The following is a 12,991-nucleotide window of genomic DNA, read 5'->3' as shown; positions in this document are numbered from 1 at the left end:
GAATGAGGATGTGAAAGTGTAAACAGGTGTGAGTGAGTGACTGGATGAGGGTGTGAAAGTGTAAACAGGTGTGAGTGAGTGTGTGAATGTGTAAACAGGTGTGAGTGAGTGGCTGGATGAGGGTGTGAAAGTGTAAACAGGTGTGAGTGAGGGTGTGAAAGTGTAAACAGGTGTGAGTGAGTGTGTGAAAGTGTAAACAGGTGTGAGTGAGTGACTGGATGAGGGTGTGAAAGTGTAAACAGGTGTGAGTGAGTGTGTGAAAGTGTAAACAGGTGTGAGTGAGTGGCTGGATGAGGGTGTGAATGTGTAAACAGGTGTGAGTGAGTGTGTGAAAGTGTAAACAGGTGTGAGTGAGTGGCTGGATGAGGGTGTGAAAGTGTAAACAGGTGTGAGTGAGGGTGTGAAAGTGTAAACAGGTGTGAGTGAGTGTGTGAAAGTGTAAACAGGTGTGAGTGAGTGACTGGATGAGGGTGTGAAAGTGTAAACAGGTGTGAGTGAGTGTGTGAAAGTGTAAACAGGTGTGAGTGAGTGGCTGGATGAGGGTGTGAAAGTGTAAACAGGTGTGAGTGAGTGTGTGAAAGTGTAAACAGGTGTGAGTGAGTGTGTGAAAGTGTAAACAGGTGTGAGTGAGTGGCTGGATGAGGGTGTGAAAGTGTAAACAGGTGTGAGTGAGTGTGTGAAAGTGTAAACAGGTGTGAGTGAGTGTGTGAAAGTGTAAACAGGTGTGAGTGAGTGACTGGATGAGGGTGTGAAAGTGTAAACAGGTGTGAGTGAGTGTGTGAAAGTGTAAACAGGTGTGAGTGAGTGTGTGAAAGTGTAAACAGGTGTGAGTGAGTGAGGGACTAGGTGAGAACCTCGTTAAAACCTGTACAACTTAACTGAAAATTGAAGTAAATGCACATCCTAATGAACCTGTACAGCGTCTTTTCCCCGAGCGCGTACACATGAACGCAGTGGACCCTTTTGGCTGAGATGATCTCCTTCTTTGTTTTTTCTTTTCTTTTACTGGCTCAGGGAGAAACCCCGTTCATTTTTTGATGATGACTTCTGTCTGTACATGTTGGACTGTGGGTGAAAACTATAAAAAGCCAGGAAAGTATTGGACAGACTGGACAGGATTAAATTCCTCTCTGATATCTTAAAAGGGCAATCTCACCAAAACCAGGAATTTAATAAGTCTTTCTTCTGGAGTGTATCCCTCACACACCATGATTTCAGTACCCACCATTCATTACTCAAATACATCATACAGCCATTGGAACCCCTTTACTGTCAACCAAGCCTCACTGCTCCCCTGGCCGATGATTTATAAATTAAGAACACATCCAAGCTAGTGTTAACGCCTCTCTTAATCCTGTCTAGGGTTGAAAGATGGAAGTTGTTTTATACGAAAATCACAGTTTCAAGAGCGTAACAGAGTTACACCAGTCAGAATCAGCTGGACACCACCCTATGGACATGGTCCAACCTGTGCGCTAAACCCTGCACTCAGAATTAAGCCAGATCTTATGGACTGGAGCTTCATTTCTAGAAAATGACTGCATTTTCAATCTCCATTTCAAAATGTATCATCAACATTGCTGTTGGATATTCTCCCCACATAAGTCAGCCTTAGATATGTTATTAGAAATCAATGGTAGAAAAAAATCCTTGAGGAAAATGATCTACAGCTTCAGCCAAACTTAGATTTCAGTATGTTTTCTCCTCTGTTGCTGCTACTTCAGGTTTAAAACTGCAGAAACTGTACTATGTATCTTTTGGAGGAGGATAGGAAAGTACCCCTCCCTTCCTCAACCTCCACCTCAAAGTTATGACAGTGCTGTAAATGTGAATTTCACTCTGCAACTAATCTTAACTAGTGTTCCTTTAAAATAAGCATACCACCTTCAAATTACATCATTAGGTGTTTTCTCAGCCTAAACGGCACATTCTCCCTCTGTAATCAGTGCATCATTAAAGGTGAGTAAGAGCATTCAGAGCATATGCAGTGCTGGTTATATTTTCCTCTTCTGTCTGAAGTGTCCCTTTAAATACAATCTTAAAGAAATGAGGAAGAGTCTGAAGTCATTTCCATGTTGGTCTAAGCCCAGCTGGATTCCACCATTCTGAAGACTTATGGAGGGTGAAGGTGAGTTTGTGGATTACGACATCACTGGCATGACAGCGTTATCACCCGAAGCAGACGGCCTGTGCAGATGGATGAGTGTTAGATGCCTGTGAGTCAGGGTTAGACATGTTTCATAGAGCCTTGTGCCGATTACATCACTGTGTTAATGTGACTTAAGGGGATAATGCTGAATACATAAAAAAGCTAATTACAGGTAAACATTTATAAAACCCGGGAAATAAATATCTGAAAACTGTCAACAGTCTAAGAGCTTGGAAGCCATTCGCTAACAGAGCAGAGAGTACACACAGAGATGGTGTTCTGGAGAGGAGGCAGGAAGGTTCCTGTGTGGAACTATCTTAGTCCTATATTAGTTTGTTAGTACAGTTTTATTTAAAAATGGATACACAGTGAGGTAAATTATTAAAAATAAAATATTAAATGAAAATAAAAAAAATAACAAAAAAGATTGACTGAAAATGAGTCTGTGGTTTATTTCATCCATATTCTCATAGGTGTCTCTCTCTAATAATGAAATATAATATAATATAATGAAAGCAGGGCGGCACGGTGGTGCAGCAGGTAGTGTCGCAGTCACACAGCTCCAGGGACCTGGAGGTTGAGGGTTCGAATCCTGCTCCTCAAATGTCTGTGAGGAGTGTGGTGTGTTCTCTCTGTGTCTGTGTGGGTTTCCTCCGGGTGACTGTCTGTGAGGAGTGTGGTGTGTTCTCTCTGTGTCTGTGTGGGTTTCCTCCGGGTGACTGTCTGTGAGGAGTGTGGTGTGTTCTCTCTGTGTCTGTGTGGGTTTCCTCCGGGTGACTGTCTGTGAGGAGTGTGGTGTGTTCTCTCTGTGTCTGTGTGGGTTTCTTCTGGGTGACTGTCTGTGAGGAGTGTGGTGTGTTCTCCCCGTGTCTGTGTGGGTTTCCTCCGGGTGACTGTCTGTGAGGAGTGTGGTGTGTTCTCCCTGTGTCTGTGTGGGTTTCTTCCGGGTGACTGTCTGTGAGGAGTGTGGTGTGTTCTCCCTGTGTCTGTGTGGGTTTCCTCCGGGTGACTGTCTGTGAGGAGTGTGGTGTGTTCTCCCTGTGTCTGTGTGGGTTTCCTCCGGGTGCTCCGGTTTGCTCCCACGCTCCAAAAACACACGTTGGTAGGTGAATTGATGACTCAAAAGTGTCCGTAGGTGTGAGTGTGTGAGTGAATGTGTGTGTGTTGCCCTGTGAAGGACTGGCGCCCCCTCCTGGGTGTAGGCTCTGGACCCACCGTGACTCTAAACTGGATAAGCGCTTACAGATAATGAATGAATGAATATAATGAAAGCTCTATTTTTTATTTATTCTTATTCTCACATGTGTGTGCCTAACTTTTTAATCATGCCTCTTCATCTAATGTCATTCTGTTGTCTCTAACATTTTCTGAACGCAATAAGTGCATTATTCTGTGCTTTATACATGGTGCATTATAGCAGTATTGGGTTCATATACATCAGCAAACTTAAAATCGTATAAACGAACAAATAATGCATTTGTTTGCTTTCTTCCACAACATTAAGATGAGCTCTGTGTGGGTCCTGTGTGTTTCCCTGATTCTCCACACGGTGGGTGATGTAGAGAACAGAACAGAACAGTGTTATATAATAAATTTTGATTCAAGATGTCTTTAGTTCTATGCAACAATGTAATATTGTAATTGTTTTAGACATTTTTGTTTTTAAATCATTTACATGTGGTTTCCATCTTAATTTATTTAATCTGCAGAGAACGATTTTATAAAGAGGCCTGGCGAAGAAGCATTTCTGCTTTTAAATGATTCTGTAAATGTTCACAGCTCTTTACACAACCCCTGCCTTCATCAAAAACCCCTGACAGACCATTTTTCAGTGTGTCACCATTACACCGTCTACAACTGTGTACCCCGAACACTCATAACATTTACACAGCTGCTTAATTCCTTCGCTTCAGACGTTAAAACTTGTTGGTTTCGTGTCACCGTTCACACCGTCGTGACCAGAGGAGGACTGCACAAACAAATATGGTCTTACAGTGCCCTCAAATGAAGGCTAATTATTGTCTTTGGCACGTCTGTGCTGTGACCGAACCCGGCCTGCACAAGCGGCGTGTCATGAGCAAACCTCCGGTGATTTATTACACGTCTTTCTTTTCCATGAGACATTCTCAGTGTGACAGATCGGCACCTCGCTGTTCTGGAGTCTGACACAGTGACCACAGACGATCGATATGTGACTGTTCTGACTCATTGTTTGCTAACTCTCTCTGAGTTGGACACTTGTGTCCTGCCGCGGGACAAACAAGATGACTGCTGTCAACCTCTTTCTAAGGTAAACACATTACATTCATAAGACTTTTGGCTCGTCCAACACTTCTTCTGAATAAAGGATATTTTATCGGTTGTTTTTCCTTCCTTTGCTGCAGCATCTGCTTCTAATTGAGTGGGAGGGATTTACACTAGATGCTGGAACATTGCTGTGAGGATCTGATGGCCTTTAACTAATTTTAGACCACAAAGTCCACTCCAAGCCATTTTAAATTTACTCAAAAGTGTACTGTCACTTCAGAGATAGACAGAACAATGCTGGGGATACACACAAGTCTACCCTCAACCGACAAAAACGGGGCACCAGTTCATCAGGGGACATAACACACTCACCCAGTCACCCACAGACTCACACCTGTGGACAGTTCCCCACTGTAATGGAATGAAACTAAATGTTTGTTTGGGTAAAAACTTCAGCCGAACGCATGAGCATTATGTGTCTGTTAACGGTAAAGTAAGCTGCATCAAGCCTGTAAAATAAAGCAGTGATTCTTACTGTACTCCAGACTCTCCTGGCGTCCAGTGAACGGCTGTTGGCTAAATGATCTCATCGTGTAAATCCTGGCCAAGCACTTTGTTAAAATGAGTAATTAAAACTTAAACAGGAAATTCTGCAGGTTCTCTCCACCTTCAGGGAGTCCAGGGATCACAGTCCAACCTCCACAGCCTTGCAACATGCAGACATGTTCCATTTACAGAATAAAGGCCTGGAAAACCTCGAAGCACACACACACACACACGTCTCTGCAGAGACTGCTGGGCTGATCAAAGGCCAATGGAGTGCAAAGCTTTTATAAAATCTTAATCCTTAATCAGGCCGAGCCGTACCTGGTCATTACAGAATTATTCTGGCTTGCGTTCAGAGCTATTTTACACAATCAGAAAAAAGCAGAAGAGGACAGTGGGAAATGTAGTGTTTCGACGGTTTAAACTATAGTCATTGCTACATTTACACAAACAACAGTACAGTGAAACTTGGCCTCTGCATGTAAACATTTCATGGCACAGAGCACATGCACACACAGACACACACACATACACAGCAGTTGGGGAGTTAGGTGCCTTGCTCAAGGGAACATCAGCCATGAATTTTAAGGGAGGTGAAAACACTGCCCCTTCAACCCCTACCATCCCCTTTTTTGCTTTACATGTGCCTGAGAAGCCAACTTATTTTCAGTAAAAAAAAAAAAACTGCTACTCCTTTTAATACGAGGAGAGAGGGTGCAATAAAATTGATTATTCATTTAGAAGAAATATATTAATAAATATAAATACATTCATTCATTATCTGTAACCCTTATCCAGTTCAGGGTCGCGGTGGGTCCAGAGCCTACCTGGAATCATTGGGTGCAAGGTGGGAATACACCCTGGAGGGGGCCCCAGTCATTCACAGGGCAACACACACACATTCACTCACACACACACACCTACGGACACTTTTTGAGTCACCAATCCACCTACCAACGTGTGTTTTTGGACTGTGGGAGGAAACACACCAAAGTCCTCAATAAACTGAAACCCGGAGCAGGACTTGAACCCACAACCTCAGGATCCACTGTGCCACCCAACCAGCACAACTTAAATAGAAAGACTGGCCATCCTCAAAAGATAGTGCGTTTAAATATGACTTAGGCTGTTTTTGGAAACATTAAAAAAATTATTACACGACTATTCCATAGTTTCAGGGCACAGACAGCAAAGGCACAATCACCCCTAAGTTCCCTAGGGACAACTAAAAGCCCCTGGCTAGAGAACCTCAGTGTGCTAACATTTGAATATGGGACTAATATTACACAAATATATTCTGGTGCATCACCATGCACTGTCTGTTATATTAACACCAGAATTTTAAAAGGCACGGCTATATTTTTCTACAAGTTGAAAGGGTTAAATCAGCTGAGCCCATTTCAGATAGTTTATGAGCTGGAAATGCCCCTCTAAGGATTTAAATCATTACTCTCTTGGAGTCAGAAATAAAACCAGATTCAGTAGATGACTTAAATACATTTTCATGCCATTACCCTGCGGCGCACTGAGCGCTGAGAAACATCATCACTTCAACGGGAATGACTTCAGTCTTCCCTGAGATCAGTGGATTCGGTTTGACAACAGTAACCTCGGGCAGAAATGTGGAATACAGAATATCTGAAACCCACTGAGAAGAGAGTTATGGAACCAAGTAAAGTAAACACTCCAACTCCACGTGTAAACACATTTGACATCATTTTATCGCGACATTTTATGTTGCCGTTCAGGAACTTTGTGCCATCTACCAGAGAGAGGAAGGCACCACCTTGCAGTAAAGAAGCTGAGAAAATCTGATCTTTTCTTAATTAGCAGCAGATATGATCATCCTGAGCCTTTCAGATGGAGCCAGGTCCAGTTTGAAGCCTTTACAGGAAATTCAAGCCTCCTAACTGATGGGATTCCTTTATAAATGTGTTTTCTAAAACTCCACCATACTCTTACTCATGTTTCCATTTATCCTGATGAAAAAGCGAACAAAAATGAGAGACACATGAGAGCTGGATCAGCGTGCACATTTTTTGACATTGTAATTCCAAGCAGATCCTCTCTACTGGGGCAGATCAAAGGTGACCTCTATATTATCCAATTGGCAGATGGTATGCTGATTTGCATAGTAATTTGCTGGCAGTGTAGGTTCGTTGGATTTCTGGGGCATCAATATCGCCTGATTAGCCACAGACAACAGAGTTTGCTCTTGTTCGAGCTTATTTAAGAAATCTATTGTAGAAGGAAAAATGACAAGGCAATGGCAGATCTTTGAGCAAATGTAAACAGGGTGATTAATGGCAGTGATAGCACATTTTTAACTTTCGAATTGTGGCTGTCATGTAACAACAGTGGGAACACTGCGATCAGGGACCACTTTCTCACATACTGGGGATGCCTGTTCGTAAGAGTTGTTTACAGAGTTCTCCCAGTTAAAAAATCTATCTTCATGCTGTCAAGGGCCTAAAACTGTTCCCAAAGAAGGGGCAACACTGGTTCCCACCATGGGGCTCTGTCCTCTGAAACAAGGGCCTGGTTCTCATGACTGTGGAGGAGAGCTCTGGTGAGAGGGAGCACTGACAGTTCATCTTCTGTAAAAGCTCACATCACATACTCACACCTCTGGCCAATGTCACAGCCACTCCACCTACCAACCTGTGTTTGCACCCTGTGGAAACCCATACAAAACACAGGGAGAACACACCACATGCCTCACAGACAGTCACCTGAGGAGGGGATCCTGAGGCCCTGCAGCAGCACCGTGCTGACCCTACAATCAAATTTCAGAAAGGAATATCAGTGTCTTCCTGACATATCTGTCAGATGCAACATTAAAGACAAATGATGCCAGTGTAATAAGGGTTTAAAAATGTTTATTAAGCTCTGTGTCACGAAGCACGAGAGTGAACTCATGAACACTGACCCACAGTAATGTGTTAGTCGTTGTTTTGTGAGCTTCCATTGTGGTGTTTAGTGTCTGACCATGATCACGATCTCCAAGCATAAACATAATCAGTGTTTGGATTTTCTCGTCTCGTAATTCCATTCCTTCATTTGTTTTAATCAGCTCTTACCCTTAAACCATTTGGGAATTCTGCTCTCAGACCTTGCTGTGAGAACAGAGAGGTCAGTTCTAGTAAAATATGCAGCAGAAATCCGTGAAAACCCCTGAGACAACGGCGCAGAACAATGTGCGTATAACTAAAATCATAACAAATCCATTTCAGACTTCACGCTGGTTCAGAAACGCACATCATTCACAGTAATATAATAACCGCTACAAAAGCCTAATCAATCTTAATGAAAGCCCATAGCTTTGAGAACTGAAGCCTATTATTTTCTGGCTAATAGATCCAAAGGAGTGGAGAAGAACATCTAGCACACCTTGTTACGTGTCACAGAAAGTGATGTGTTGCTGCTACACTTAAAGTTAGAGAAAACATGAAACATTTCGAGAATCGCACAAATTGCTGAAATCATCGTGTGAGGCAGCATCTGCAGATGCTCGCTACAGTGTTCCTGTCTGATAAGGAGCACGACCGTCCTTCGGGGCTGTGCATCCTGGGAATTTTCCCACTTCTCAGTCACTGTTGCTTTAAGAGCAGATAACAGTCTTCCAGAGTGGGTTGTGCCAAGCAAAGCAAGAGGGAGAAGAAAAATGCAGGTCGACCGCCAAGGAACTTTCTCAGTGGGCGGAGGATGTGGCAAAGCTCCACCCAGAAAATGCATGAGGGGCAAGAGACACCTTTTTAAAAACGACTCGCGAGCTCACTCTCCCTAATAGATGGCCATCTTGGTTTTTTTTACCCTGACTCTTAAGAAGACTTATTAGTGCAGATGTTTGCACAGCTGTAGCCATCAGAAGTAAAGCCTGGAACACTCCTTCACAGCTACAGCGCATAAAGAATGGGAAATACTGGAGTAAAACAAATTAGATCACCCTCAGGTTCTTGTGAAATGCGAGAGGCTTCTGTCTACAGCCACTTCAATCACATCAGGCGCCTTATCATTTTAATTTGGACTGGAATCTCCAGAAACAGCAGACATCTCTCGGATACTCATTATTTTGAGGATGTAGCTGTTGAGTTTGGAGAACTGACCCTTGAGCTGAGTTCTCTTGAGCTAAACCTGACAAATGGAACCAGAATGTGTGCATTCCTGTTTTGCTATTGATGATGACCCCGTGACCTTGAATTCCATTTTTATTCCAGTCAAATCCACTCAAATCCATGCCCACTCAAGAGAAACGAATAAACTCCATTCATCTACAAACTAAATACGATCTCCAGCACATCATTCAGAACTAATCACAACTGTACTGACTGCAAGGTGTAGAGATCTTTACAAACATATTCTTTCCACCTAACATCGAAATCTCCACTTATCCTTAAAATAAATAAACTCCAGACATGAATTTTTTTTTCTCTAAATGCACCTGTGACCTGATCTTTGAGGGATTCAGTGTTTGAAATTATTCTGACAGCTGTTTGCGATGCTATTAACTTATATTGACATTAAACAAGGCCACATCTGTTCAACGAGCAATGCCTCCGTCCAAACATCATTTACGTAATTGAAGAGAGGTTGGCCAAAGTCCACACGGCATGCCATTTGTCCCTCTCACCAAAGACCTAGACCTCAAACAGGTGAAATATTATCACCCTACGGCACCTGCTGGTCAACAGTCCACTAACATTAGTCCAGGTCATGTAAACAGCTAACAGTGATGAGGCAGATGTGTACTGAGAAATTACAAAAAGGGATTAAACAGGAAAAGGACTCATCACTGGTGTTGGGTGAAATTGCTGTCAGGTGGATGCGAGGCATGCGTCGCCAAGAACAGTTCTGAGAACATCCCTGACTGAACTGACATTGCTACATGACTCCAGGATGACGGTATGTCTGTATCCTTAAGGTCAGCATGTGTGTACGCATCAGTACAACCACAAATAAAACCTTTACCAACGTCAGATCGCATTTCAGCTTTTTTCGTCTGAGAAGAACCGGCCACTGGAACGGGTCATGTCCAGACTTTTTGGAATTCCATCTTTCACTTTCGGGGAACGGTATCAGATGGGATTAGATCTGGGGCTGCTCTGCTTTCCCTAGAGAAGCTGGCCAAGCCCAGCTCAAGGCTGAGGCATCCATGCAATCCAATTAGAGATACCTCCCCCCAGTCAGAGGAATTAATGGCTGACGTAGAGAAATTCCAATGCTCAAAGTAAAAATGTTTGTGTGAAAACCCTGCGCAATGCTCTCGGTGTGCCTGAGTTCACTGATAAATTAGTCTGGCTGGTGGGATGCCTGGCCACTTCATCATCAGACTCCTTTTCATCTGTGCCAGCGGAGACAGAATGGGGCTCTATCTATCTAGACAATATTCACACTTCAACAGATATTACTGTCCAAAATATTTCCCAGTGTGAGGCAGCATGCCAGGCGAACTGCCTCAGCATTCAAAACACACCAATGAATCCTCGAGAACCTGCTGTAACTCTATGGAACATGTAGCATCTCCCGGTACGAGTTCAGACAAGTGCATCTGTTTTTGGCAATTCTCCACATTCAGAACCACAAGCCTTGTCATCTGCAGCTCCAGTTTCATCAGATCAGCTTCATGAAAACGTCAGTGACGCGCACTGTCCGGCGATGTAAGTCAAAATATTTCCATATTTTGCCCCATAGAAGAATCTCTCGGCCAGTACTCTTTCTTTGATGCTCTCAGTGATGATTTATGCCTTGGGATTAAAATAAATCCCTTTAAAGAGTCTTGCTGAATTCCGAAAGTTGCGTGCATTCTTCTACAGTCAAATATACAACATCTTCTTTCTCTCATATTGCTTTTCTCTGTCCTGCACATGACGGATTAATCTCTTATTTTCCTTCTCTTTCTCCGTCTCTCTCTGGCCGTACTCGTCCATCTGCCTTGACTCACTGTGATCATTGTCTACTAAAAGCTAAACAGATCTGAAACACCTGTGTCTACCAGTGAAGTCCAGCATGATGGAGCAGCAGTGATGTGATCCTAATCTGGACAAAGATAGCTCCATAATAAAGCAAGGTCTAGAGAGAAGAAAGGCAACTGGAGCTGTCTGCGGTGCGTCTGATGTCCAGTTCTATAAAAATCATGCTGTTTGAGAGAAGAGGATTGGTTTGAGTTGTATTTTAGGAGGGGCATCTTTAGTGAAGGACTTAATTAAAAAAGGGCTTTAATACTTGAAGTTATTTGCAAAACTCTCAAAAGAGGCGATGTCTTTTCCCGGGAATCCCATGGTTATTTCAGCAGGACGATGCCAGACCTCATTCTGCATGTGCTCCAACAGAACGTCTTTAAAGACACAAAGTGAGCGTGAGGGTGACTGGCCTGCTCCCAGATCTGTTTCCTACGGTCATCATGAAGAGGAGAATCAGATAAAGCTGTTGAGCAGCGGAAGTCTTGTATTAAGCAAGTACTCGACTCACGAAACTGCAGCACAGAGACTTCTCTGTTCCTAAATGTTTTAACAGTGTCAGTAAAGGAAAGGTGATGGAGCTCAGCAGGAAACTCGTCTTCGTCACCACTTTCAGGCGTCACATTCTAAATGTGTTTATATTTACGTACACAGAAACACAGTCGAGTTGTTCAGGGACAACATTGGAAATGTATCCTTTGAGCTATTATCATTAAATAAATGCTCTGGAGAATTAACACAGCACTGATTACTGCTTTTACTGCTGTTTACAGTATGGATGACTGTTCTGGAAAAGGGGATTTGTAAGCTCAGGCTTTTGGCCGTGAGGATTGCTTACAGTCTACTTTCCAAATCATTTTACATACATCATTATGAAAATAATTTCTGCCTCATGTATCAATTCTGAAACATACAATCCTGTTGTCTTCATCTGTTTCCCTCTCAATAATGACTGGATTGCCCGAGTCACGCCTATGGAAAGCAGGCCAAGATGGACCACACACAGCCAGCACACACACACACACACATCACTCACTCACTCTTTTGCCAAACCAGCTGCTCAGCCTTTGTTCCAGTAAGAGTATGTTTCATCTACAAAACACTAAGCATTATTATATTGCTTATATATGTATATGTATATTAGTGGTCAGCGTGGATGTGGCAGTACAGGGCTGTAGTGTTTAGGAACTAGTAAAAGAGTTACAAGCTGCAGAATACAAAGGCTACCAGTGGGGGGCGTGTCGGGTCTGTTTGAGAAATGTAATGGCAGTTTTCATCTGTTCACACTCCTGTGTGTCAAAGTTAACCCAGAAAATGTGTGACAAAACTGCAATGACTAACAGTGACCACACTGTGGAGCCTATGAACTGAAGGAGAAGAAATATTTTTGCTCCTCAAAATCAAAGAGGCCTCTGCAGAATGTTTCCTCTCCAGCAGCTAGGTAGTAATTTTACCTTAAAACATTCTGCACCTGTAGGAGGTGAGCTAAAATACCATGTCTTACCTAGTGTTCCTAGGTAACTTCTTGGTAAAGGACTCATAATCAAACACAAGAATATGTTTAATATTTCACTCTGACATCTCTGACGATGCTGGCTCTGTGCTGCGGATTGTGCTGCATCATTTTGTTGCATTGCTTTACATATTTTTACATTTGTATATGTTTTTGTATGTTTTAAGCATCTTCATTTGTGTATAAGGGCCCACATTGTGGCACTGCAGGTGTTGTCTCTGCCACACAGCTGCTGGGTATCAGGGTCCTGGGTGGGGTCACACTGTGAGGGGTTTGTTGTATTTTCCCTGTGTCTGTGTGGGTTTCCTCCGGGTGTCTGTCTGTGAGGAGTGTGGTGTGTTCTCTCTGTGTCTGCGTGGGTTTCCTCCGGGTGACTGTCTGTGAGGAGTGTGGTGTGTTCTCTCTGTGTCTGCGTGGGTTTCCTCCGGGTGACTGTCTGTGAGGAGTGTGGTGTGTTCTCTCTGTGTCTGCGTGGGTTTCCTCCGGGTGACTGTCTGTGAGGAGTGTGGTGTGTTCTCCCTGTGTCTGTGTGGGTTTCCTCCGGGTGACTGTCTGTGAGGAGTGTGGTGTGTTCTCCCT

Source organism: Hoplias malabaricus, chromosome X1 (assembly GCF_029633855.1).
Source record: "Hoplias malabaricus isolate fHopMal1 chromosome X1, fHopMal1.hap1, whole genome shotgun sequence".
Classification (NCBI taxonomy): Eukaryota; Metazoa; Chordata; class Actinopteri; order Characiformes; family Erythrinidae; genus Hoplias; species Hoplias malabaricus.
This window is presented reverse-complemented; position numbering follows the sequence as displayed.